Source organism: Xenopus laevis, chromosome 7S (assembly GCF_017654675.1).
Source record: "Xenopus laevis strain J_2021 chromosome 7S, Xenopus_laevis_v10.1, whole genome shotgun sequence".
In the NCBI taxonomy this organism is placed as follows: Eukaryota; Metazoa; Chordata; class Amphibia; order Anura; family Pipidae; genus Xenopus; species Xenopus laevis.
In genome coordinates, this window is record NC_054384.1 from 24,752,419 (window position 1) to 24,780,094 (window position 27,676).

The window sequence follows — 27,676 nt, forward strand, 5'->3', positions numbered from 1 at the left end:
TTATCAATATATTTGAGACATGTGCATACAGCTACTAAAAAATGCCTTACCCTTAAAACAAAACAGGGATTGTTTGTCCATATATTGCAAGATATTTAAGCTGGCCAACTACGTCCAAGTCATCCCTTATCTGGCCAGTCCTACACTCAACTTGCATCTGATTCATTAAGAATTATATTGCATTATTATACATCTTACTAAGTTTTACCTGCAACTTACTAGCTGCTTTCAAAGTAAACTCCCAAACTCTGTTGCCCTTTTATTAGACACCAGTGGGATCACCTGACTATAGCTGGGAAGGGTGGGAGCTACAACATGGAGCTGGTCACTGCTCCTGTATAAACTATAACAAACAAGGGAAAGTTGTGCTCATCACTAATTTTTAAAACCATTAGGCGGGGGTGCAATGAGACTGTGACCACAAAATACATATAGACAAATACAAGAGTCCTCTGCACTCAACCCATTATCAATATATTTAAGACATTGAGACATTTTGTGCCCCTGCCTAATGTTTTATATATACCAACATGTTATACAAATAGGCATATTTGCCTTTATCAATAGAAAAATATCAACCCGCATATGTAGTACAAGGCACTCGACCGGGTCTGTAACCCATAGCAACCGAAGAAATATTTGCTTTTAGTGCTTTCTGCTGATTGGTTGCTAATGGTAACTAGACTTTTTTTTATATCATATAACTTTACATGATAAATGATATTACTAATTGAGTTTTACACCACCCATGTTGTGCCAGGCATCTCCCATACTGCATGTGACAATACAGTTGTTTCTACTCATACCCCGCTGATTGGGTCACATGCATTTCTCATTACACACAATGGTCAGCTAAATCTATTGAATTCTGTTGTTAACATAATCCCAGTAAAGATACACAGAGGATGCCATGCTGCTCCTAAACTATAACTTTCTTTTCAAGATTCTGCAAGAAAAACCTTACAATGCAGCAGTCGACTGGTGGTCCTGTGGCATCACCATCTGCAAAATAGCCTCCGGAGAGAACCCTTTTTACAGGTTTACCAAACAGGAGCTCATTGATTCGATCATCAACGATGAGCCTGAAATACCAAAGTGGCTGGATGATGATTTAATACATCTGCTGAAAAAGGTGGGTAGCAACAGAGGGACAGAGATATAGGGGCAGTTTTACTAAAGGGTGAAGTGACTAACGTTAGCGAAAATTCGGCCAGCGTGATGTCATTTCGTTACTTGGCCGATTTACTAACGGACGCAGGTGTAACTTCACTAGCGAAGGAGATAGACTATCAGTAATTCACTCCCTTATGCCTGGCAAAGTTGCGCCCTGGCGAAGGGACGTAACTAAGCAAATTCATTAATATGCGGATTTTACTGAACGTTACCTCTTGTGCCTGCCTTTGCCACCTCAGACCAGGTGAAGTACAATGGAGTATATAGGACTTCCTCAAAAAATAGTTGAAAATGTTCCCAAAATTTTTTCAGGGTGATAGGCTGCGATAGATCGTACATTTTTTCTGGGGTACCCAACTTCCCCCTTATATTTCCTAACATATGGCACATAAACTATACAATGGGATCATGTATAGGCCAATATAACAATTCTATTTTATTTTATTAAGGTTTCCCGGGCTTGTGTAGTGTAATGTATTGGCTGCAGCATATATGTCCATTCAACTTTTATTTATTCCAACAATAGTATTGTAACACAAATATTTTTTTATTTTACTGCATTGCCTTAGTTAAAACCTTTTATCGCCTTTGCATTCTTATAGGGTTATACAATAACATGAATGAGCTACAAGAGTTTCATGTTACATTCTGAAACCACACGTTCTATAATGTATCATAAAAACCTATTTGAATAATTAACTTGCAAACCTATGAATCATTTGCAGTAATTTCATTGATGGGTATTTTAGAGAGTATAAAATCAGTGGTATTAAAATAATTGCTCTTTGAACCTTTAGCTCCTCAAAAAGAAGCCGAGGCGACGGCTCGGGGCCAGAGGAGACATCAGGTGCCACCCGTTCTTTGAGCCCATCGACTGGGTGGTGCTGGAAGAAGAAGGAGCAGATCCCCCTTTCCAGCCACGCAAAGTAAGTACAAGATTTGTGACAGATGAATGTGAAAGCAGTGGGTTCATTTGTGGAAGTTATTTATTTAAATATTAAACACATTAGTCACCATATTTACACACACATGAATATCTATACACATATGGAGATGTCTCTCAGAAAGCATCATTATTGCACTTCCATGTCTAAAGGCTGGATAGTTTTATTGTAATCTTTATTGTATAATGATATGAAATACATGGCAAACTGAAACACAACCTGCTCTTTTTACAACTAAAACCATCTAACCACACTAAACACAACACAAATACTGTGACTATTCTCTTGCTCCTAATAGATATTTTGTATCATTTTAACAAAAATTATTTTTACCTTTCACACAGCCATCAGCAAAGCTCTTCAGGCCATATGATGGGAATCTGTCATTCCTCGGGTCCCAGGAGAATGAAGCCACATCAAGGGAAAATAATATCGTTTCTGGCCTTTCATACCTAAATTCCTCCTGGCTGGAGTAAGTATGTATGAAAGTGAGTAATCCGGCCAGTTAAAATAACATGCTGTTTCATCAAGCATAAGTACATAAGATCAGAGGACAGTGGGTATATCTGTAGGCTTCAATATCAGCTCCACCTGCTGCACAAAGGCTGTACCATCATTATATTCTGCATTTCCTGGGCAACAACAACTCCACCTTCACCCTGAGATAAGATCCTTCAGAGCATGGGATTCCTTGGTAAAATCAGGTTTTGGAATCCTGAGTGGCAGTGGCTCATCTGGTAAGTATTAGGTGGGTATCTATATGTGTGTGAATGTGTGAGTGAACGTGAGATATGAAAGGATAAGGGTGTAACAGAAGGCAAACAGAGTCTAAGATCACAGCCTGTTTGTCTTCCTGCACATCATGTCTATAGACCCCAATACCCTGTTAGTTTTGTATATAGTTCTATAGTTCCCATAGTTGTGTAGAAATCAAGGGCAAGGGTTTTTTCCCAATCTGAAGTAAGATGGGTTTTTTTTTTACCTTGTCCTTTTAAGTTGTTGTTGTTAAACGAGCAAAGGGTGGGACGTCATAGACACGTGCAGTTAAAACCTCGTTTGTTGTCTTTGTTTGTCACGTTTGTCCTGTTGTGTGAGGCGTTACACCCGGCGTGCCGGTAACAAGGTTGAAGCCTTGACGTGGCGTTACTGCTCACATGTAGAAACATGTGCTAATTCAACCAGTGGTGTGTGACTGTGATGTGTTGTTTCATTCATGTACAGACTCCCTCTTTTATAGTCACTGTTGCACTCACAAAATATCACTCTTGCATTCAGCTAAACTGTCTCTATGGCACATCAGCACACTCCCATGCACTCTCACTCTCACACTGATTCTTACAGTTCCTCTCTGCACTCAAGCTCTTAGTACATTGACACACACCCCTTTTACATTCACAGTCATTCTCACTTACTCATACTCATGGCCACACATCTTCACTCCTGTGCAAACACTCATTCATTGACACAACCTTTTCATGTCAGTGTATGGGAATGTCTGGGACTTAATAACAGACCAATTTGTTACATACCTGGCAGTGATTATAATCTCCTCTTCAATGAGAAAACACACTGGCCTGCTCTACAATCCTAGAAATCTCTGTGTCACCATCTTGACTTCTCTCCTAGTGCCCTTGTAGCTGCCCTGGGCCATGTACCTGCAAAATAAAGTAAAAAAATAATTTTTCCTCTAGTAAGTACATTATAAAAGAGAAAACAATACATTGTAATATGGGTAGAACGGTTTGCTCTTACATAAGCACATCAATCTTGTATTTAAACCCTCTGCAATTCTGTTTTCTGACCGTATTCTGAATGCCAACTGCCCAATGAATTAGTGATTAGCCAGATGCAACACCAGTTGGGCTGTTAGGGCTCATGCTGACAGTCAGCCACATACACTATCTACACTTTGTTACTTTTCTTCCTTACCAGTTCACACGTATATTAAAAGATACATTTTATTTTTCATCCCCATGATCCTGACGACGGCTTTTTGTGAGCCGAAACGGGTTGATACACCATGCATGAATAAAAACTTTTTGATATATGCTTTGATGATCGTGACTGTGAGTGCTTTTGTGGACTGATATATATATATTATATATATATATACATACACACACACACACACATTAAATGCCAGGATTTGGAGTACAAATAGTACAAGATGTCTGCCCCAAGGACCTCTAGGTTTAACTTGAGATTACAGTGAGCCAACTAGGAACGAACTTTTCAGGGAATTATTTGAGATTTTAGACCATTTTAGAAGTAAATTCAGCCATAAATATTTAGATGTTCCTATTAGCTATAAAAACGATATTTATAGCCATATTCTCTTTAGGCTTCAAACCCTGTATTCTATATAGTGACTTTACTGTACCCGCTGTATCAGCAGTCTTAAACAGCAATGATTCAGCCCTTCAAGATTGTGCACAGCAGCTCCCAACCTGGATCTTGTTAGGCCATTGGTTCAAATGGGGAGAAATGCAATAGCAGAACATAAATACCTAAAGGAACAAGAGTAAACTAGAGAGTTGAAACTGGTGTTTTGTGCTATATCTAAAAACGAAATATACTATAACATACTATTTATCTTTTCTACATGACAGGAGGTTTGCATTTTTTAATTTCCTTTATGTTTAACAGAAAATATTTAGTGTGGTGCAGGTAAAAACGAAGAAAAGGGGGCATCTGCCACCTGTGGAAAGAAAGGAATGTTATAAACAAATTGCTCATACGTGGGATATTTCAGCAAAGTTCAAAAGTGAACTACAAAAGTAGTTTGGATTATATTCTTATGTTCAAAATGGTGTTGCTTTTTCTGCACCAGAATGTAATGTAAATGTTCAGCTTTATAAGTATATGTTTATTGGGTAATTAATGCTAAAATGTATGCAAGTATAATATAACATTCCTGATATATTAAATCATTTAACCGTGTGCTGTGTTCTTGTTGCGGCCATCACTTAACCAAACAAGCATACTTAAAATTAAATAGGAAAGAAACGCTAACAAGTCATCTCTTAAATTCCAACATCTGTCCCTAGGTTTCACCTTAACTTGAGTTAGGCCTCCTAGACTTAAGGGGCATATTCTAAACCTTTATTTTGTCTTTGCCAAATGATGCCAGTCTGGTTAATATATGATCAGGCTTATTCAGACTGGAGAATCTTATCAGCTATGAACTGCAGTGAGTAAGGGATGGGGTCAGTGGGTTCAATGGGTTTATATAAGTCCACTAACTGATCTTAATGAGCCCATTCAGTCTGGTCATTTAGTCACTAGATAAAAAATTTCCTAATTTTATATAGTGGACTCACTAAAATGCCATTTTCCCTTATATGGGACCTACTCTATTTAATCTTAAAGAGGATGTTCACTTTTAATTAACTTTTAGTATTATGTAGAGAGTGATATTCTGAGACAATTTGCTATTGGGTTTCATTTTTTATTATTTTTGTTTTTTGAGTTTTTTTTAGCTTTTTATTCAGCAGTTCTCCAGTTTTGTAATTCAGCAATCTGGTTGCTAGGGCCCTAATTGCCTAGCAACCATGCACTGATTTGAATAAGGGACTGGAATAAGGGAGGCCTGAATAGAAAGATGAGTAATATAAAGTAGCAATAACAATACATGTGTAGCCTTACAGAGCATTTTGGTTTTTAGATGGGGTTCAGTGATCCCTATTTGAAAGCTGGAAAGAGTCCAAAGAACAAGCAAATAATTCCAAAACTATAAAATATAAATAAGGAAGATCAATTGTAAAGTTGCTAAAAGTTACCTTATGGTGAATCCAGAAACGGGCCAAGGTAGTTTTGGCACCCTAGGCAAGGGTTCTGATCAGCACCCCCTCCCCTGCCAATGCAGAAGCAAACAATGAGCCCAGCCATACTGCTGCTGCCCATGCCCACGCCCACCTGTACCTGTACCAGCCAAGCAGCCATAAATATTTCCAATTTCCCAGGCCCAAGCCCCCCATGATCTGTACCCTTTTGCCAGCAAGCGTCAGTCAGGGTCAGAGGAGTAATAAAAGAGCCCAGGCCAGCAACAGCAGGACAGGTTTTTAGTGCGAGATTCTCCATCTAGCGCACACAGGTCCTCTCTGCTACTGCTGCTCGATCCATTGCAATGATGTGACTGACGCCCAATGTATGGACGCGTCATGCACCGCAGCCCTACTGCGCATGTGCATCGGCGCGTCATCATGGAAGGCCTCCAAGTTAGGCTCCAGGGCAGGGGAGCGCCTTCACAATTTAAATTGGCTGAAACAAACCCCAGAGGGGGTTGGGGCATGCGATTTTAATTTTGAAACAGCAGCATGTCATTAATAAATAAATAATATAAATAATAACAAACAAACTGATGGGTAAAACTGAAAAAAATAAATTTCCCTGAGAAGTGCGCCCCCCAGTGATTGCGCCCTAGGTGGTTGCCTACTCCTTGGCCCGACCCTGGGTGAATCACCCCTTTAAATACTGTACAGCTATTTTGAACTGACAAATGGAAATATCCTTGCCTTACCTGATCTCATCTTTAAGCGGTAGTTCACCTTAAAGTTAATTTTAAGTAGTTATAAACAATAAAAACAAAATGACTTTACAAAAAATAAAAGTGTGGTTTAATTTATACATACGACTGTGGATGCCTCTGAAACTCCGCGTGCGGTTTCGACGAGAGACATTTGCAGTGAGGTCGAGCTTTTCTGATACTGAAACTGTGAAGGAGATGATGTCCTGATCAGAAACATCCAACAATTGCATGTAGAAACTAAAGTATTAATTACGGTAGTTTTTAAAGTAAGAACATCTGTTTCCAACAACCCTATAAACAAGTACGGTATCTCTTTGTTAAGATAACTACTTCATAGTATAATATGGCACTTACTTAAATTAATTTCTAGATAGAAATGTTATATTTTAACTCAACAAATGTTGGTGCCTGCTGGAGATATTTGCCCTCCTAGATACAGGTATGGGAGCTGTTATCCAGAAAGCTCATCTCCCATAGACTCGATTTTATCCAAATAATCCAAATGTAAAAATGATAGTAAGACAGTACCTTGTACTGGAGTCCTGCAAGCAATTTGTTAAACCAGAACTGTAACTGGACCCTCAACCCGCTTTGACCCACTACCCGACCCGCAAGTACCTTATCCGCAACCCAATCCGCTGATCATCAAGAAACAGGAAGTGATGTCATTGTAAACCAGAAGTGACATCATTAGAAGTAGCCGTGATCAGAGAAAAATGAGTAAAACAGAAAGTGCTCAGAAAAAAATGAGTAAAACTCGATATTGAGAAGACCCGCGACCTGTCCCGCAAACCCGAAGAACCGCCGCTGTACTACAGGAAGCCAGGTTTAGACTGAGATTCAAAATGTTCTCGGACATTTAAATAACAATCCGGTCAAACCCCCCTCCAATAAATGGTGAACATCTATGGCATCCAACAGCAGCTCCTTTGGCTCCTTGAAAAGCATCTTGGAAGAGATTTAGGAAGAACAATTATTTGCCAATATTTTAGGAATCATGGCTGAAAGGCTAATAAAAAAAATGACCTAAATCCTGGACCACAAACATAGCCTTGAACTGAACTGATTGTTTCACAATGGCCCAATAAGGAGCCCATCAACAGTCCAATGCTATCTTCTCCCAACAGGGTTTTAAAACCTGCCCTGATTTTCATTCTCAGTCACACATTGATCTGGCTGGTATGGTATCCGTTATTTGCAACCCCTTATCCAGAAGACTCTGAATTACAGGAAGGTGATCTTCTATAGACTCAATGTAATTAAAGTTGTAAATATGATTTCATTTTTCTCTGCATAACGAAACAGTACTTTGTACTTGAGCCTAACTAAGGTATCATTAAAACTTTTCTGGAGGTAAATAAATTTTATTGGGCTTACATAATGTTTTGGCCCAAAATCCCTGAAATAGCAGCGGATAGCAATGCAGACACTAGGACCTTCCCCATTGACTAATACAGGACCTGAGGAGCTTTGAGATGCTGGGTTTTTGGATTCTGAGTTTTCATACCATCGGACTTTAAAAAATTCAGATTTTTTTTTTTTAAGGTCCGAAAAAATCCAAATCTTTCGGAATTTCGGAACTTAATAAATAACCCCCTTACTGTAGCTATAAAGAAAGTGTTGTCAGGTACAAATAGTAATAAATTAAACCTTTTACAAACAGAAAGAGGCTGCATACATTTTGACCCTCAGTCCCCATCTTGTCATGTATATGAACTCCATCGTATGGTCCTTCCCCATAATTTCTCCATTGCATAGCACATCCAGCTGGCAAAAAAAACACAGGTATACACCATATTATTTTTGTATATAAACAAACCTGAATATTGTTGACATTTATAAATATAACAGTTGATCAACATCTTGTAAAATTTTATAATCATTTTAAAATAATGAGTAAGCAGTGGGCCATAAAGTTTTACAAAGAAAATTATACACGTTTGTATCTTTTTTGTTTTCCCAAATTGTGTTTTTTAGCTCTAAAAATGTCAGATTTTGCTTTAAACCACAAAATATTTATAATCTATTAAACAAGAATACCACGAAAAATGCTAATACAAAGCGTTGCCATCTAAGAGCTGCTGAGATAGTGGTGTACGAGTTTATCGGAGCTTTTTCAGCTTGTAATTGCACAAAAAATTCTTAAGAAAACAAGGATTTCGAGGTATTCAGATTCTGATTCTTTTGGGAGGGGTTCTTTTGTGCTTTTTATATTAGGATCTTTCAATAAATGACTTGCCATTCATTGTTTAGTGAAAGTTTGTATTTTGGTGGTTTCAAAAACCTCTAAACCACACAAATGGGCGTCTAAGTGTTTCACACCAAGCAAGTACAAACAGGTCAATGACAGGACACAGAGAAAAGAAAATGTTTGGTGACCTGACACCTGTTAAGATTTTGTACTTAACTCTTTTTATTTGTGAATGTCGATTTCTATCCATGTCTTCTGTAATGTCAGAGTGGGCAGGGATTCATCAGAAGAGATTCTGGGACATGTAGTATGGTTTGTAAGAGAAACTGTTGATATTTGCTGCCCTGCTGAGTTTATATTATGTTTATTTCAAAGGAACAGAATTAAAGTGCAACTCATCCCTTTAATTACAGTGGAAACCTTAAAGGGGTGGTTCACCATTTAAGTTAAGTATTATTCTAAACAACCTTTCAATTGACCTTCATGTTTTATTTTAAATAGTTTTTGAATTATGTGCCTTTTACTTCCGACTCTTTCCAGCTTTCAAATGGGGGTCACTGGTCCCATCTTCATAATAAATGCCCTGTAAGGCTATTTATTGTAATTGCTGCTTTTTATTACTCATATTTCTATTCAGGTCCTCTCCTATTCATATTCTAGTTTCATATTCAAATCAATGCATGGTTACTAGGGTAATTTGAACCCAAGAAACCAGATTTTTGAAATTGCAAACTGGAGAGCTGCTGAATTAAAAGCTAAATAACTCAAAACCCATGAATAACAAAAATGAAAACAATTGCAAATTTAAACCCCTTTAAAAGGAACAATAAGCAATAGTGTTTCATGGATTTCTGCATAAGCCTTGTGGTATATAATTTGTACTTAAAGTTAGGGAAAGCGACTATTGGAGGCAGTGTTCCCTCAAGGTTTGTCTATGAATACAAGTTATGACACCAATGCATACCAGCCTTTTGTAAAGCACACCAAGCATGTTGTATTAAAGGACAAGGAAAGGCTAAAATTAAGTAAGCTTTATCAGAAAGATCTATTTAAATACACCAGTAAACCCTCAAACAAATGCTGCTTCTGAGTCCTCTATCAAAAGAAACCACTGCATTTCTTTCCTTCTATTGTGTACACATGGGCTTCTGTATCACAACATCACCCGGCAGTGCATTCCACAACCTCCCTGTCCTCACTGTGAAGAACCCCCTACGTTGCTTCAAATGAAAGTTCTTTTCTTCTAGTCTAAAGGGGTGGCCTCTGGTACAGTGTTCCTCTTTATGGGTAAAAGGTCCCCTGCTATTTCTCTATAATGTCCTCTAATGTACTTGTAAAGTGTAATCATGGCCCCTCTGCCTTTTTACCAGAGAAAACGACCCCAACCTTGACAGTCAATCCTCGTAATTTAAGTCTTCCATCCCTCTAACCAGTTTAGTTGCACTTAGTCTCTGCACTCTCTCCAACTCATTTATATCCCTCTTAAGGACTGGAGTCCAAAACTGCACTGGATACTCCAGATGAGGCCTCACCAGGGACCTATAAAGAGGCATAATTATGTTTTTATCCCTTGAGTTAATGCCCTTTTTATGCAAGACAGAACTTTATTTGCTTCAAATGGCCACATAATGACACTGCCAGAATAAGACAAAAACCCCAAGATCCTTCTCATTTAAGCTTACACTATTGTGGCTCATCTGTTGGCAATAAACGGCTTCAGTAAGTTTTTCCTTCTCCTTTAAAATGCCTAACATGGTGGCTTCTATTTGTAAAGGTGTGGCACAAAAGATCACTTTAGCTCATGCAGCCTGCAAAAATAAAGTAAGATATAAGCTGACAACTTGCACATTAAAAGTCTCTTTTGGGCAAAACCTTATGTAAAAAATATGGAATTGAACCAAGAGAATTGAACCAAATGAATTGAATCGGGTCATTTAAATTATATAAAACCTACATCACTTTTCAGTGGCACATTCACTCATAACAATTTATGATTAAGGAAACTAATTTAGCTTCACTAAGAGATCTTACCTCATATGTGCTTGGAAGTTTTAGACTCAAAAACTTCTTAATTGTTCCAACAGTTACATGAGTTGAACAACGGATGAATTTCTTCATCAGAACCTAAAAATAATGTTGATAAAATATAATTATAAATATAAAAAGTACCAGTGATAGGATTGATTGTGTTTAAGTCCAAAAATATGAATTAAAGAGCATTCCTACATCCAGTATTGGCACACAAGAGCTTCCATACTGCCTACTCTTTAAGTCTTAAAGCTGGCCACAGCTTTACTACCCCATAGTTGCTAATGAAATAAACAAACAAGATTGAATTCCAGGCGGGGAGGCACATTTATCAAGAGTTGAATTTTTTGAAACTCCCATAAACTCAAAATTCGAAATATATTAAAGAAATATGATTTTTAAAACTCGGATGAAAAGAATCGACCCAAAACCTCGAATTGAATTTGAATCAAATTCTCTGAAAAATCAAATTTGAATAACTCCCTGGTCGAATTTGACAGTTTTAACCATAAAAAAAACTCGAAAATACGAATTTCGAATTTTCAATTCGACCCTTGATAAATCTGCCCCTTAGAGCTTTGAATGTAAATAATTCAAAATCTATAAAATGAAGACTAATTACATTTTGTCTTAGAATTTTCCTGTCTCCACAATATTAAAAGTTAATTTTAACGGTGAACCACTCATTTACACACCAGGCCTCTGGAATTTATAGTATGTCAAAAAGGAACAAAGATTTTAGCCCTTTCATTTCTAAAAGGTATCTTGTAAACTGTAGCGGTGTAGAGGTATTTTTTTTCCTTTCATGGCTGTCTCAAGCAACCTGTTTACAGAATGGATACAGTAACAAGAGAAGCCATATGGTCAAATTCTAAATTAGAAGGTAAAAAATCTATCACTATTAAAATGCAACAATATAAAACTATCTACTGGTATTTTTATTCAACTGATGATGAACTCAAGCGCTCTCGATAAACTACTATAAAATATATACAAAACAAATCAGATGTACGTATTGAAGTGCATAGAAAAGCTCATACCAGTTTACTGACTGTAACCAATCAGTAAAAACCAAGAGAGCTGCAAAGCAGGAAGTGGTTTTGTGAATATTATGTTAGATATCCAGTCACTTCACCTTTATTAGGGTTGTCACATGGCCATTATTTTACCGTCCTGGCAGGTAAAAATGATGCCAATGTTTTTAATAGGAAAAAATGTCAAGAATATAGGAAGGTCAGTATTTTTTTCCAGAAAAGGTGGCAAACCTAGCCTTTAAACGTTACATTTTTGGATGATTAACTATAGTGAAAGCATGTTTTATTTTGCACAGCCTATCTATTTACCAAGTTTTTATTTTTACACTGAACAATTCCTTTAATATGAGTGAATTTATAGTACTATAGTATTTCCCTTGTGCTTTACATAACTTTCAATAAGAATCCACTTTTACCGTCACAACGTTGTCTCCAGATTGGCCATTATTACGTAAGCAGTCAAGACAAATGGCAATTTGTGGATCACTTCTGTGATAGTCTCTCTTCATTATTTTCCTCTTCATCTTCTCTAGGCTGTTTCACATTCACAACTCCATCTGTAAGAATAATAAAACTGAAAAACGTCTATAAGTTATACAGGAACTGGATCTATTATCTGGAACCCTATGGGACCAGGGGGTTTCTGGATTAGGTATCTTTCTGTAATTGGATCACCATAACTTAACTTAGCTAAAACTCATTTTAATAGCCCCAATAGTATTGCTTTGCCATCAATATGGATTCATGCTGTTTAGTTAAAATCTAATACAAGGTTCTGTCTCATTAGTACAAAACAAACAATTATTTGCTTAAATAGGTGTAAGGGAGATGGCTTTGCCATAATTTTAAGCTTTCTGGTTAACAAGTTTTGGAGGGAACTAGCACAAAGGTAGGTCTGAAGCATTTTGCCTTCCTTGTACTTGGTTATAATTTAGTGAGCATAAATCCTTACTGATTGCAAAATAATGTTATTGCTTTTTTCAATACTTAAATATTTTCTTGCAGCCTTAAAGCACAGCATTTTCACATTGTGCTTTAGTCAGAAATTACAGTTTGCAAACAAACAAAATGCCAACAACAAAAGTATAAATAACTACAATTCATTTTAATATCATAAAAAAGTTACCCAATGTTTTTCAATGCCACCATTTAAATAAATCCATATCTTATATTGATATTTGCCATAAGACTCCTGACATATTTGCCATAAGACAAGTAACAAAAGCAATGTGAACTACAGAGAACTGCCAAAATGTCAAAAACTAAACACTCTAATCCTAGGAAGATGACCAAAAGCTATTTATTTATCTTTTAAAGGGAAATTTTATCTATTGGGGCACAATTTTTTTCCTTGAAAAACTCAAATGGATTTTAAACAAAAGAAAAACATTTTAGAATACAGCCAAAGACTGTAAACACTTTTTAATATACTTCTATTACTAGTCCTGTGCCATTTTAATAAGAATACAAGATGTTTTTACCATTCAACTGATCTGATCCTGATCAATCATTGGCCACGGGCTGCCCTGGAGACAATCATAGGCTTTCTATGTTCCAGACAGTATAAAAGCATCTTATATGCAAATATTCTGCCTTGCGTGCTACTTTCTAGCATTCTGGAACTTGGAACTATTATTGTCATGAAGTTGTGTAGCCGTCTGTAAATCAGGTTCAGATCTATGAGCAGCAGGCAATAGATCAGTGCGAAATGTAAAAAAAAAAACTTTGTTCTTCTTTAAATTAAGATGGGGAAACAATGACAATTTTTGACTATATTTCCCCTTTAAATGTAACTGCAACAGAAAGTAGTATTTGTCTGTACCTTTCTGAATTGCTTGTTTTGCCTTTTAAAACCACATGACTACACCTTTCACAATTGCTTTTTTTCACTAATAAGTAGCTTCTACTACATTGTTTCATAGTGAGAATGCCCCATTGTTTTTTCCTATGAATCAGTTAGTTAACATTTGTTTGCAGAATGTTCCAGATGCACTCTGGTGAAAAATATGTGCAAGTGTGGGATCTCTTATTTGTAAACCTGTTATCCAGAAAGCTCTGAATTACAGGGAGAGTGTCTCCTATAGAAAACATTTAAACAAATAATTTTTTTTTTTTAACCAAAATGATTTCCTTTTTCTATGTAATAATATAACAGTACTTTATACTTGTTTCAAACTAAGATTCCATTAATCCTTATTGGAAGCCACATAATCCTAGTGGGTTTATTGAATCTTTTTTTTAGTAGACTTAAGCTGGCCATAGACGCAAAGCTCTCATCGTACGAACCGAGGATTCGTATGATTTTCGGAACGTGTGTGGAAAGTCCCGTCATTTTTCGTCCGGCGGAGATCGATCGTTTGGTCGATCGGTCAGGTTGCAAAATTTCTGTCAGCTGCGGGTAATATCTCTGCGTGTATTGCCGATCGAACGATTTTCAGAGGGAGTCACTAGCTTTGTCTGTCGTATGATTGCTGTCAGGGGCAGAACATCGGCTGATCTGTTCTTTAACTCTTTACTTTATTTGGTCGGAATGGTAAGACTTTGATCTGAATGGTTAGTGGCAGGTTGGGAGATAGGAAAGTCCAATCGTACATTGATTTGTACGATCGGATCTTTGCGTCTGTGGCCAGCTTTAAGGTCATGGAAAGATCCTTTATGTGGAAAGCCCTAGGTCCCTATGCATTCTGGATAATTGGTCCCATACCTTTATATATACATTCACACATAAAAAACATATGTGTAGGGACAGAATAAATGCTGGTGGGACTTACATACTGTATGCTTATTAGCCATGTATGTAACAGTTATCTTCAATTTTATCTTTCAAACTTTTATTATCCCTCCTCTTCTGTTAATCTCCCCATTGCTCTTTTCTATTCGTTTCAAACTTCTTGTTGGTCTGTACTAACAGTTCTCTTAAAGGAACAGTAACACTAAAAAGTATTAATAAGCATCAGGCTGACCCTGCTCGAGTGATTTACTTTGCTACCTTCATGAAATATTAATAGTTAAAAATATAATCACCATCTCCGTTTCCTTTAGGTTGTTTCCTCTTCCAAAATTCTAGTTCTCGATACTGTTCCCCTGTTTTAATAAAAGATATACTTTATATTAATGACAAAAGTGCATCACAATAAACAAAAATAAACACATACCATCTCTCAGCCCTGGAACCAACTTGAATATAATTTCTTCTAAGGGGTTATCTAACCTTTTAATGAACAAAAATAGTATTAATTAGTATCTATCTATCTATCTATCTATCTATCTATCTATCTATCTATAAAACCAACAACAGGTCTTATAGAGAAAAATAAATAATTTATTAGTTACACAGGACTGACGTTTTGCCCCCCCCCAAGGCCTTTCTAATGCTGGATCTGCCCCCCCCCCCCACACACACACCTTAGGCACAGGGGGAAGTTTGTCTTTGGTGGAAAGCAACAACCATTTTGCTACTGTCAGTACAGGAAGATCTAGTTTTATCTATACATTACCATTAAGTATTACCATTTAGTATGATATAAACAAATATATTCTGAGACAATTTGCAACTGGCCTCATTTTTAAATTTTTTATGTTTTTTTTAAAATTTTTTAGTATTTCAAGAGCTATTATCAGGCAGTAGTTTGAAACAGAGACTAGAATTTGAATAGGAGAGGGACTGGATAGAAAGATAAGTAATAAAATGTAACAAAAACATTTTAGCCACATATTGCACAAACTTTTTTTTTTAGCTGCTTGCCCCACTTTACAGCTGGAAAGTGGCAGAAAAAGAAGGCAAATCATTCAAAAGGGGCAAATGAAAAGTAGTGTAGAATTTGCTTGTCTACAACATGGTTAAAGTGAACCTAAAGGTGAAATACCCATTTAAAATGAGATTTTAGCATTAGGTAGAACTCGATAGACTAAGACAAATCACAATGTTTTTATGGTTTTTGAAAATATTTACATTTTGTCCTGCAACTCTCAGGCTGGTTATTGTGACTGCTATCTGGTTGCTAAGGCTTATTTGCCATAGCAACCAGTTACCTACAACTCATTATGGAAGATCAATAAAAGTGTCCCTCAGGTTAAAATAAGTCATGAAATATAACTATAAACAGAACCCTCACAGTTCACCCGATTCTTTGGTTACTGAGGCCAGAGACCCCAACAACAAGAAAGCATTTATTAGTCAGAGTCTTAATAGAAAAAGCATAGAGCTAAATAATGAAGAGCAACTGAAAGAAGGCAGCTTAGAGAGTCTAGCAATACATACTAAAAGTAAATGTAATGGGGATTGGTATTGGCAGCCCCTGTGTGAGAGGAGGCAATTGTAAGTGTCACAGGGAGCAGGTTATGAAAGTACATTTACTGCGCATCACTTCCTGCCTGTCACTGGTAGCCCCGCCCCCTCCTAACTACACAAGCAAATGTGACTGGGGGTCAGAGCTGCAGCTTTCCGCTTGCTCTGCTCTGTCCCACATAATAACAGACTCCGGCTGCTCTTCGGCAACTCCCAGCATCCCCTAAAATCAGCAGCGACATGTTGGAAGTTTTAATTCGGGCGGCTTTGGGCGAACCTGATGCTGCCAGCTGGGGATTCCTGGGATAAGAAAATGAATCTCCCACCAACTTATCCCAAGCGACCCCCTCAGCTCTGCCCTTCACTCCCACAAGCACAGAACTTATCTCCTGCTGACCGGCACCACGCCCCCCCTCTCTCCTCAGTGACTGTGGCAGCAATGGGGACGCGCTGATTGGCTCACGTCACGTGTCAAACCCACTGCACCTGTCGGCTACACGGCACGGGAGGTTTTGGTTCCTTACAGCTTCACAGAGAGGAGGAGGATGGTGGACGGACACTGACGCTTCCAGGCAGTCACACGCACGAGTGTCGCTATATTGCCGCACTCTCCTGTCACACACGGAAGAGGCTCAGTGGGTATTGCTGGGATCCCAATCCTCCTTCTCTCTGCATGCCCCCGCTGCCGCTCACTTACACCATTACACAATGCCCCGCCCCCACAACATCACATGTAACTACTTCCTGGTAAGAGGAAGCGTTTCTCAGTGATCAGAGATGCATCACACATCAACCACTTCATTTACTAGAGCGATATTGTTATAAGTAGTTGACAGATAAGCAATCACTGCACTACTCTGCTGCCTATGAGTCTTTATAACAGCACTGCCAGCCAACATCATCTTTACTATCAAGATGGATACCTGTGGCTGTGTGATAGTAGGGAGAGATGGTGGGATTATAGTCTCTGGGAAGGGAGTGTGACTGTGGGATAGCAGGTATAGTAGGGAGAGATGGTGCCTGTAGTAACAGTGGATAATAGTCTCTGGGAAGGGGGTGTGACTGTGGGATAGCAGGTATAGTAGGGAGAGATGGTGCCTATAGTAACAGTGGGATAATAGTCTCTGGGAAGGGAGTGTGACTGTGGGATAGCAGGTATAGTAGGGAGAGATGGTGCCTATAGTAACAGTGGGATAATAGTCTCTGGGAAGGGAGTGTGACTGTGGGATAGCAGGTATAGTAGGGAGAGATGGTGCCTATAGTAACAGTGGGATAATAGTCTCTGGGAAGGGACTTTGGCTGGGTGGGATAATAGGGAGAGATAGTGTCTATAGTTGCAGTGGGAAAGGACTGTGGCTGTGGGATAGCAGTTAGCAGGCCATACTGGTAATATGCCAGAAGGGCTGCTGAAAGTTGTCATATACAGTGACTATTTGTGGGGCTGTTTGGGCTTCGGTGTACCTGAAATGGCAGGGCCTATTTTGAATCTCACTGCAGACCTGTCAGGTATAGTGGAGAGAGACAATTTCACGTTTCCTCTGTATCAAGTAAAAGAAAGTGGTATCACGGTGTCCACATATTTACTTTATCAGGATATTTTTCTGCAGCATGTGAATTGAGTATTGGCACTGAAATCCCCCCTTCACTAGATCTGTCTAAAGGAAATGTGACATAGCAACACAGCAGTACTTTCAAATGTCTACATTGCACTTATTTGTTTTGTTAGTGTTAAATGGACTCTTATATAAAAGACTGAATTGTTCTCTCTTTTCGATTAAGCTTTTTTTTAAATTGTGCTTTTAACAAAAATACGTATATTTGTTACTGTATGTAGAATTTCTTAGGGGGCACAGATTCTATTTAATTTAATTGAAACAAAGGATTCACTATTAAAGGAGAAGGAAACCTAGTCGGCGCAAAAACCCTCCCCCGTGTGTTGCCCACCCTCCCTCCTCCCCCCTGGCCTACCCATCCCGCTGGGCAAATGCCCCAAACTTGTTACTTACCCTTCTGCACAGGTCCAGTCTACGGAGTTCACCGACGGCATCTTCTTCCAAGCGTTTTGGCGCATGCGCAGTAGGAGAATTTCGCCGGTACGATCTACTGCGCATGCACCAAAAGTCACGGAAAACTTCGTGACTTTTGGCACATGCGCAGTAGATCCGTACCGGCGAAATGCTCCTACTGCGCATGCGCCAAAATGCCGTTCAAAGCAGGAAGAAGATCGCGTGGAAGAAGATGGTGCCTGTGAACTCCGTGGACTGGACCTGCGCAGAAGGGTAAGTAACACGTTAGGGGCATTTGCCCAGCGGGACGGGTAGGCCAAGGGGGAGGAGGAAGGGTGGGCAACACACGGGAGGGGGGAGGGTTTTTGCGCCGACTGGGTTTCCTTCTCCTTTAAAGGGGGACAAATACCCTCCCATATAACAATGTAAAATTCCTCTACTAAGCACCTTTCAATTTACGACTTATTTAATAGAATGTGCAACAGCACAGTGCACTCCTTTTGCACATTCTTGTATTTTAAAAACTGAAAATAAAAGATACAAAAAACAAATTTATGCATAAGTTCTCAGAAGAGCACCCTCTGATACATATACCACCAGGAGTGAATTTAGGAAGCAAATATTCAAACAAGGTCAGGACAGTCAAGTTCTTCCATTCACATATCAGCAAACCATTTCCGTATGGACCTCACATAGGGGCAAATACACTAACCGGCGAAAATTCGCCAGCGCTGGCTTCGTGCACAATGCAACACTTCGCCAGGCAAAAATTTGCCTCGACAACGCCAATTCACGAAGATCCGAAGTTGCGCACAGGGTACCGAACGCTGGTGAAATTACGCCAGCGAAATTACTCTCAGCAGTTCGAAGTTACGCTAGCGTTGGCTAATTTGCATACGGCGTGCAGTTAAAGTACAATGACAGTATATGCTGCAGCAAATGCATTACACTACACAAGGCCAGGGAACCTTAATAAAATTACAGTATATAAAGTTGTTATATTGCCCTACACATGTGCCCACAGTATAGTTTAGATGCCATATGTTAGCAAATGTAGGGGGAAGGAGAGTACCCCAAAAAAAAATGTACGATCTTTTTCAGTCTATCACCCTTTAAATAGGAGAAAACGCCAGCGTGGGACTTAGAAACATTTTCAATTTTTTTTGAGGAACTCCTATCTACTCTATTGCTCTTTGCCTGGTCTGAGGTGGCGAAGGCAAGTCTGGCGATAGAGGTAACGGTCAGTAAAATCAAAAACGTAGTGAATTTGCATAGTAACGCTCTTTCGCCAGACCGTAAATTCACCTGGCGTTAGAGTGCGAAGTTGCGCCAGAGTCTATCTCCTTGGCGAAATTATGCCAGCTACCATTGGCAATTGTGCTGAAATGACGTCACGCTGGCGAGTTTATGCAAATTTATGCCAGCATTAGCCACTTCGCCCTTTAGTAAATTTCCCCCTATTATGGTGTTAAAAAGGGATGCCCAAAACAATGTTGACGTATAATTGTTGGGATTGTCATATGATGTAGTTACCCCTCGCTGGCAATCATGGCTGTGGCATAAAGAGACACTTTCAATAATTAGATTAAGAATAATTAGGGTGTGCACAAACGTTTGGCCATGTACATAGAATCAACATTGTACTTTTAGACATGATCCCATTTTGGTCATTATAAGGGGATTATCATAACATGAACATTAATTATACATTTTATCCCATGGAAAGAAGAAACATAAACTAAATATAAGATAAAAATTTGAAATTAAAATTCCTTAAAATTATCAGAATCATTTGGCTGAGCTGCTGGACTGAAATCAAACTCAAATTTAAACATCAATTTTGAGAGAACAGTAAAAAATTAAAGATGGAAAGCAATTGAAAAAAGTATTTCTTTCTAAATAACCCCTAAATGTTTCCCTCACCAACATTTACTGATTTCCCTGCATTTGCAGCCAAGATGTCAGTATTCAGTAGATGACAAGGATACAATATTTTTAATACAAACCTTCAAGAGTTTGTTGATAAAATTATGATAGTGTCCCTTAATCCTCTTAATATAAGAGCATTTTGGCAGGCATAATACTGTACAGGTATGGGATCCATTATCCGGAAACCCATTATCCAGAAAGCTCCAAATTATGGAAAGGCCTGCTCCCATAGACTCTATTATAATCAAATAATCCAGATTTTTAAAATTGATTTCCTTTTTCTCTGTAACAATAAAAAAGTACCTTGTACTTGATCCAAATTAAGATATAATTAATCCTTATTAGAAGCAGAACCAGTCTAGTGTCCGTTACTGACTCATTTTTGGGTCTATCAATTTGGGTGTAACAGTTAACTTGGGTCAAGACATGAAGCCTTGAATTTAGAAAAGGTCTAATTTAAGAGTTGATTATGTACAGTGTATACCATTTATGTATCCAAGAAGCAGTTCAATTTTGTGGCAGCAAAAATCAAAATAGACAAATTTTTTTGGAAACTTGAAATATAATAATAACCAAAATGGACCCCAGAGAAAATCATTAAAATTCTTTACCACAACTTATAGGAAAGGCAATCAGAAGAGATAGTCTCGGTTCCATAGTGTCTTAACCGAGCCTCCCATAAATAGCAATTCTTTCATTTTAATGATATTTCCACTGACTTAATTCTTGAGTGTAAACAAAATTAGCAGGAAACAATCACATGTTAATGTTGTCGTAGTGCCACATTTTGAAAGTGACATAATTGCCACTCTAAGGGGGTTATTTATCAAAGGTCAAATGTTAAAGTAATGTGAATTCCTTTAGAAGTTTAATAAATTCGATTTTATTCAAAATTCGAATAGTATGTCATTTATGAAAAAATTCAAATGTTTAAAATTCTATTGAATAGCGCTGACCCAAAAACTCGAATCAAATTCTAATTAAGTTTTCCTCTAAAAAAATCCCGAAACTTTTTTGACATTAGGGGGCAAATTTACTAAACTCGAGTGAAGGATTGGAAGTAAAAAAACTTCGAATTTCGATGTTTTTTTTTGGGTACTTCAACCATCGAATAGGCTACTACGACCTTCGACTATGACTTAATGATTAGAACTAAAAATCATTCGACTACTTGATAGTCGAACTACTGTCTCTTTAAAAAAAACTTCGACTACATACTTCGGTAGTTTAAACCTACCGAGGTACAATGTTAGCCTATGGGGACCTTCCCCATTACTTTGTTAAGGTTTTTTTGATCGAAGGAAAATCCTTCGATCGATGGATTAAAATCCTTTGATCGTTCGATCGTAGGATTTGCTGTAAATCCTTCGACTTCGATATTCGAAGTCGAAGGATTTTACCTCGAGGGTCGAATTTGAGGGTTAATTAACCCTCGATATTCGACCCTTAGTAAATGTGCCCCTTAAAGTTTTTTTTTAACTAATGTACATCACGGATAGGGGGGGTGGCAATACCAGGAAGTTTTGGAGACTTTTGGTTGGGGGGGTTTAGTTCTCCTTTAATATTTGTCAAATAGAAAAATGTATTTTTGGATTAGGTGCACCACTAACTTAGGCTGCTCGGGGTACTCCATTTCGAGAAGCATATCAGCTGAAAGCAGAGTATATAAATTATTGTTAGGCTACTCTTTCCATTAAATACAAAGACACAAGAAACAGAGGTCAGTTCCTGCTTATTGTTAATATCTGCTATTTCATTGACCACTAAAATGTCAGCATATTAGTTAGGAGTGACTGAAATCACATGCTTTCCCCTCTAGCTTCTCAATCTAGCTTTCAGGCAGAAATAATGTGAATAGTGAAGTGGCTACTAACTAGTTAGCCCCAAGTCAGTGAGAGCCCTCCCATGTTACATGTGCATTGTGACGTCACTCTTACGCCTCCAAGCGCACAGGTATAAATTTGGACAGATCCAGATCCATTTTGCAGCACTGACATCTTACATAACAATAGGCAGGCTAATGAATTCCACTGCATCAGATGAGAAAGCAGCCAGGAAAATACTTTTTTATTATGATTCTAATGAATGTCCTGCATAGACAACCGTGCAGGGATAATCCAGCAGTAGCAGGCAGTGCAAGGAGACTGAATACGCAGCCTGATAACTCGGAAGCCACAGACACTGTGAAGTGCGTCAGTAAACACACACTTAGCACTCTGTTTACTAATAAAAGAAAGGAAATACAAATCAAGAAAGTTCTATGACTGGGAGCTGTGCCTCTGGAATAGCAAGATTAAACTATATAGTGAAGTTAAAGTACATTTTGCTGTTTTAGCTGAAGGATGTCTACCGGGAGGCCCTTTGGTTGTTATTTGACTACAACCTCCCCCAATATCTTTTTACTTAAGGATGCTTAGAGTTGTAGTTCAGCAGTAACTAAGCATCTGCAAGTATAGGAAACACCTCAGTGCAAGTGCCTGTCCAGTTGTTTTGAAACATGATCGGCGCAAGAGATGCTCTTGTTCATATTTGGCTTAGGCATTAACAATGATTTTTATGTGGTGGGCTGGATGATTGCCCACTGATTGCTAAAGAAAAACATGCATGGCTGAAAGTCATCTTGTAACTCACCAGAATCCTTAGTAAAGTCCCCAAAATGTAAAGTGAATCACGGTGCTGCTACATTAGTCCTTGCAATACTCTGAATTCAAGCTGCTGGGCTGGATCTGTTTGACTTCTCTGTGGGCGTGAACTGCATTAAAGACACAGGGAACCGTGTATTCAAGAATCTTCATTAGCCCCAGCTCCTGTTCTACCAACCACATACTTAGCATAGATTAAAGGCCAAATAGACCCTAACTATAAGTAGGATTTTCTTTGCCTTTATTTCCATATTAATGTTTACTCAGAGAAGCATATTAGTTTTTTTTTCTCTTCCCATTCAAAAAGCAGATTTATCTGACTATTTTGATGCATTAAAGGGTCGCTCAACTTTAAATTAAAATACCAAACCAATACAAACACAATAATCAGAATGTAACAAGAAAAGTATGTCAGCCATAAAATTCTATGCATAGTGGTAGACATTTGAAAAAGAAAGATATTGTCATGCCGTGTGTCGCTGGGATTAACGCTAAACTGAAGGATTCCATTTTCCCTGCTCATATACCTGTATGTACAGTTTTCCAATGAATGTTATCATAAGAGCAGAAGTAAAGATCATTTCTTATAAAACTTCAACAGCAGATCATCCCAGCTTGTGCCAGAAAAAATTTCCTCTGCAGTGAAACAATCTATGCTCTAGGGCTGATACCTATAATAGTAAATGTAGTACATACTGAATTGGGGTTTCTGATACTGCGCTATGGTATAATACATATACCTGTAATACTGGAATATTGGAGGGTACAAGGGTGGGTTTTCCAGGTGTATAATGAATGGTCAGAATGTGCCTGTTACCAGACCGTTGGCAGCAGAGAAACAGGGAATGGCACCAATAAAGGAATTCTCGCTTTTAAATTAGACTCTGCTACAGTAAATTTGGCACTGTAATTCTAGAACTGCACTCGAGCATCTATATTCTTATTCCTGTTTATGTCCAGTCCTCAGTCTTTTTTTTTTGCTGTCCTTCCTTGTCACATATCTTGGAATTCAACTGACATTTAATTTCTAAAACTGTCCCTATTGTAAGAACAAGCAAGTTCTAACCTTCACTGATTGACTTGTGATAGATTTCAAACACAGTAAAATACACCTGTTTTGAGTCCCAGGAAAAAATATCACAGCTTTTATTATTTCTTGTAGTCTTTTGGTTGCCACAATTCCCTGCAGCCAGGAAGTCAGAAATGTAAATCAAAACCACATCAAGGTGAATTTTCTTGGGGGTTTATGTTATTACTAATAAAAGTGTCCCATGAGTGCTCCATGTCCTTTATGCTGATATAATTTTTTTTAGATCAGTGCACTGCTTTCAGACTTTACGTTTGCCTCTACAAGAAGCCAAGAAAGATGTAGCCTGATTATTAAGGGGGCATGACATGATGTAATGTGGGATGAGGTCAGCCAAACATGGACAAAAACTTTTAGGGTTTTTTCATGGCCTGTGCAGACAGATCCCATAAAGTCTATGTTAAGGGGGTCATTTACTAAACTCTGAATTCAAAAATCCTGAAAATGTTGTGATCTTTCTTCGGACTTAGACGTATTGATTATTTATCTTTGGCATTCGGTTAATTGTTGTGTTGTTTCTAATTTTAAATAGGACCTGGCTGTGCTGCACTTTCTGAGATTATCTGGGCCACCTTTACCTAATAAGGGCCTGTCTATTTTACCCTCTTGCCTGTAACCTTGTAACTAAAACCCTGTTTTTGTTGATACATGCATTAGCTTAGATATGGGATTACTAATAAAACAGGGGACCAGGGAATGTGCATTGAACAATCCCCCTTCTTTTTCGCTGTTTGTAGTTAATTTGGCAAGATCAGTAGCACTTCCATTGTATTTAAATATATTTTTACTTACCCTTGGAGTGCTCCCAAAACCCTCCTTTTTTGAATTTTGCAGAAGCAGAGTGGAAAATGGTGGTCCCATGACTTTAAAAATAGATGTTGGTTTGGGCAGTCTCTCTCTCTTAAAAGAGATTCAATGCTGCGCTCTAGGCAATCACTCTCTTTTAAAAGCTAATGGCGGAGGAGGACAAAACCGTCACCGAGTGAAACCAATGCCCAGGTCAGGAGACACTTAACCCAAGAAATACTACCATGCAGGGGGTGCCAGCCTTTGAAAACTATGACCGGAGGTAAATAGTTAGGGACCGCCATATGGGGTTTACCTTGACGTGGTATGGTGGCTTACCAATTTTATGATCATAACTTAGTAACTAAAAATCCCTGTTTTTGTAAATACATGCATCTGTATAGATTACTTATGTGACAGGGGACCAGGGAATGTGCATTGATCAATTCCCCATCTTTTTTAAATCCAATGCTGGCCAGCGCTAATCTGGTTGGTTGCGTTCCGTGCCTATATATGATGTCAGTATTCACCAGACACAATCTTATAAGACTGCCTGGGGCTTGCCACATGCAGAAAGGCATGAGTCGTCATCGGAAGAGGACATCACTGCCAGGAAGGATGAAACAGCCGCCACTGCCGACCGCCCATCTTTAAATGTAAGTTCCACTAAATGTAAGTTCCACTGAACACAATGTTCTTTTTTTAACCCCCACCCCATTTAACAATGTCCTCAAGTTTAGAGGGACACTGTCATGATTTTTAACGTGTAGTTTTTATTTCCAAATTACAATGTTAACACTGCAAATAATTCACTCTACCATATAAAATGTTATTCCGTTTAAATTGTTTTTGTAAAATTGGTGTGTAGGCAGCCAACTCAGGTCATTTTGCCTGATCCTGTGCTTTTAGAAAGAGCCATCACTTCAGGATGGAACTGCTTTCAGGCAGGCTATTGTTTCTCCTTCTCAATGTAACTTAAGGAGTCACAGTGGGACATGTATTTTTACTACTGAGTGATATTTTCATATGTACCAAGAAACTGTTATCTTGTGTATAGACTGCTGGGGGGGGGGGAGGGACAGGGTGATATCACTCCAACTTGCAGTGCAGCAATAAAGTTTATCAGAGCACAAGTCACATGACAGGTGCACCTGGGAAACTGACAATATGTCTAGCCCCATGTCAGATTTCAAAATTATATCTGAAAAATAACAGATTTCAGTGCAGATTTCTGCTGGAGCCAGTGTCACGGTGGGCCTAGGTGTCAGTGGGCCCTCATGCTGCTAAACATTTGGCCTATTTCATGGCCATTTCTATTAGAACAAATAGGCTAAATAGATGTAAAAATAGAGTATAGTATGTAAAGAAAAGAGACTCGGAGAATAGTGGTTGAGTGAGGAGAGGGAGAAAAATAATACTAAGAGTGGGCCCCTGGTCTAAGATTAATTGTTGGCCCCTGGTCAAAAGTTTTTGGGTAGGACTCTGGTGTCCCAGTCCGACACTGGCTGGAGCTGCACTATTAACTGATTGTTGAAGAAAATATGTTTTCCCATGACACAATCCCTATTACAATGTATTATATAATACTATAATAGGACAACACAAATTAATAAATCATCCCTAAACTCCCCTGTTTGTAATGTTTCTGTTCTTCTGTTTTCAGCACTTCTAATCAGTCTGAGCTGTTTCTGCTTTTAAATATAGCCAGTTTTCATAAATTAAATACTTTAAATATGATTTGAAGTTGTTTATTTTGCCTTGCTAAGGCTTCTGAACATCCAACGACTGCGCTATCTAGAACACAGTGGGGCTCATTTATTACCTGTGGGCACATTTTTCGAGTAACTCATGGCAAACATTCAAATGTTTGTTTTCTTTATTTTTTATGCAGTAGGCTGGACATATCTGTTGGAACAAATGAAATCGAATGTCTGATATAAATGCAACATCTTGCTATGCCTGCTGTATTAATAGTGTATTGTACTGAGGGAAGTAAAAAATGATGCCCAGAATTGTGAATTTCCAAGCTATAAATAGCTATATAAGGATATAATAGCATGAGCTATGCAAGGAAGTGCATTAAAGTGTTTTTTGGCTTCCTGCCTATAATAATCAATCATGAATGCCTTAATAAAGCCTAATAATGGTGTATGTTGGCAAGAATTGCTTGGGAAGTTAGCTGGCAATAGTGTGAATTAGGGCACGGTTTAATACCCAACTGGAGCTCAGAAGAATGTAAGGAGTATGATCTGGCATGGCACAGAGGCTTAATGCCAATGGTGTGTTGCAATTATAAGCAATTGCATGAGTAGAGATCCAGTATGTCTATCTCAAATGTCTATGTCTATGGACAAATGCTACAATGAGTGCACCCAACAAATCTGAATCATTCACTAAACCAGCCTTCATGCCAGGTTTTCATAAATCCGGATTCAGCACAATGCAAGATCATTGGTTTTGTGACTTTGTCAATACATATATAGGAGGATTTTCCCATGTGCACAATTATGAATAATGCCCAATAAGGGAACAGGAAAAAGAAGTGACGCTCTATGTCTAGACCAAAAGAAATTAAGCCTTGGTTCATTAATACCTGTATGATAGCACATTAAATGGATATATAAAGATCTGGAAATCCAAAAAAGGTCTATAAAAAAGCTTTAGAACTGTACTAAAACTGTCGGATACTCAAGTTTGTTTGATCTCCCGTCTGCGTGACATGTGTATTTACCATTCCTTGTGAGTTTGGTTGGATTGTATTGATATGGCATTTATGTAAAATGCTTATCTTTGAATCCATGCATCCATTTCTAAGTGTGATAAGAGTTGACATAGGGTACTTAGCGAAACAATGTACTTTCCGAATCCTTGTAATAAAAAAGTCAGTACTTGTAGAGCAGTTTCATCTCACCCTGACTAATTAGGCCTCATTTGACACAATCTGATATCAGCAACAGTGCAAAAACAAAAGGCTTGCAATTGGCCATCCTTTTCTATGTTTCTTCAAAATCAATAAACTACATTTTACAGTTACATTGTG

At 38.2% G+C, this 27,676-nt stretch overlaps 1 pseudogene; it reads right to left on the reverse strand.

The window, feature by feature from the left end:
* Positions 1–1,658: 1,658 nt before the first annotated feature.
* On the reverse strand, positions 1,659–22,783 carry LOC121396235 (annotated as a pseudogene).
* Between the last annotated feature and the right edge of the window lie 4,893 nt (positions 22,784–27,676).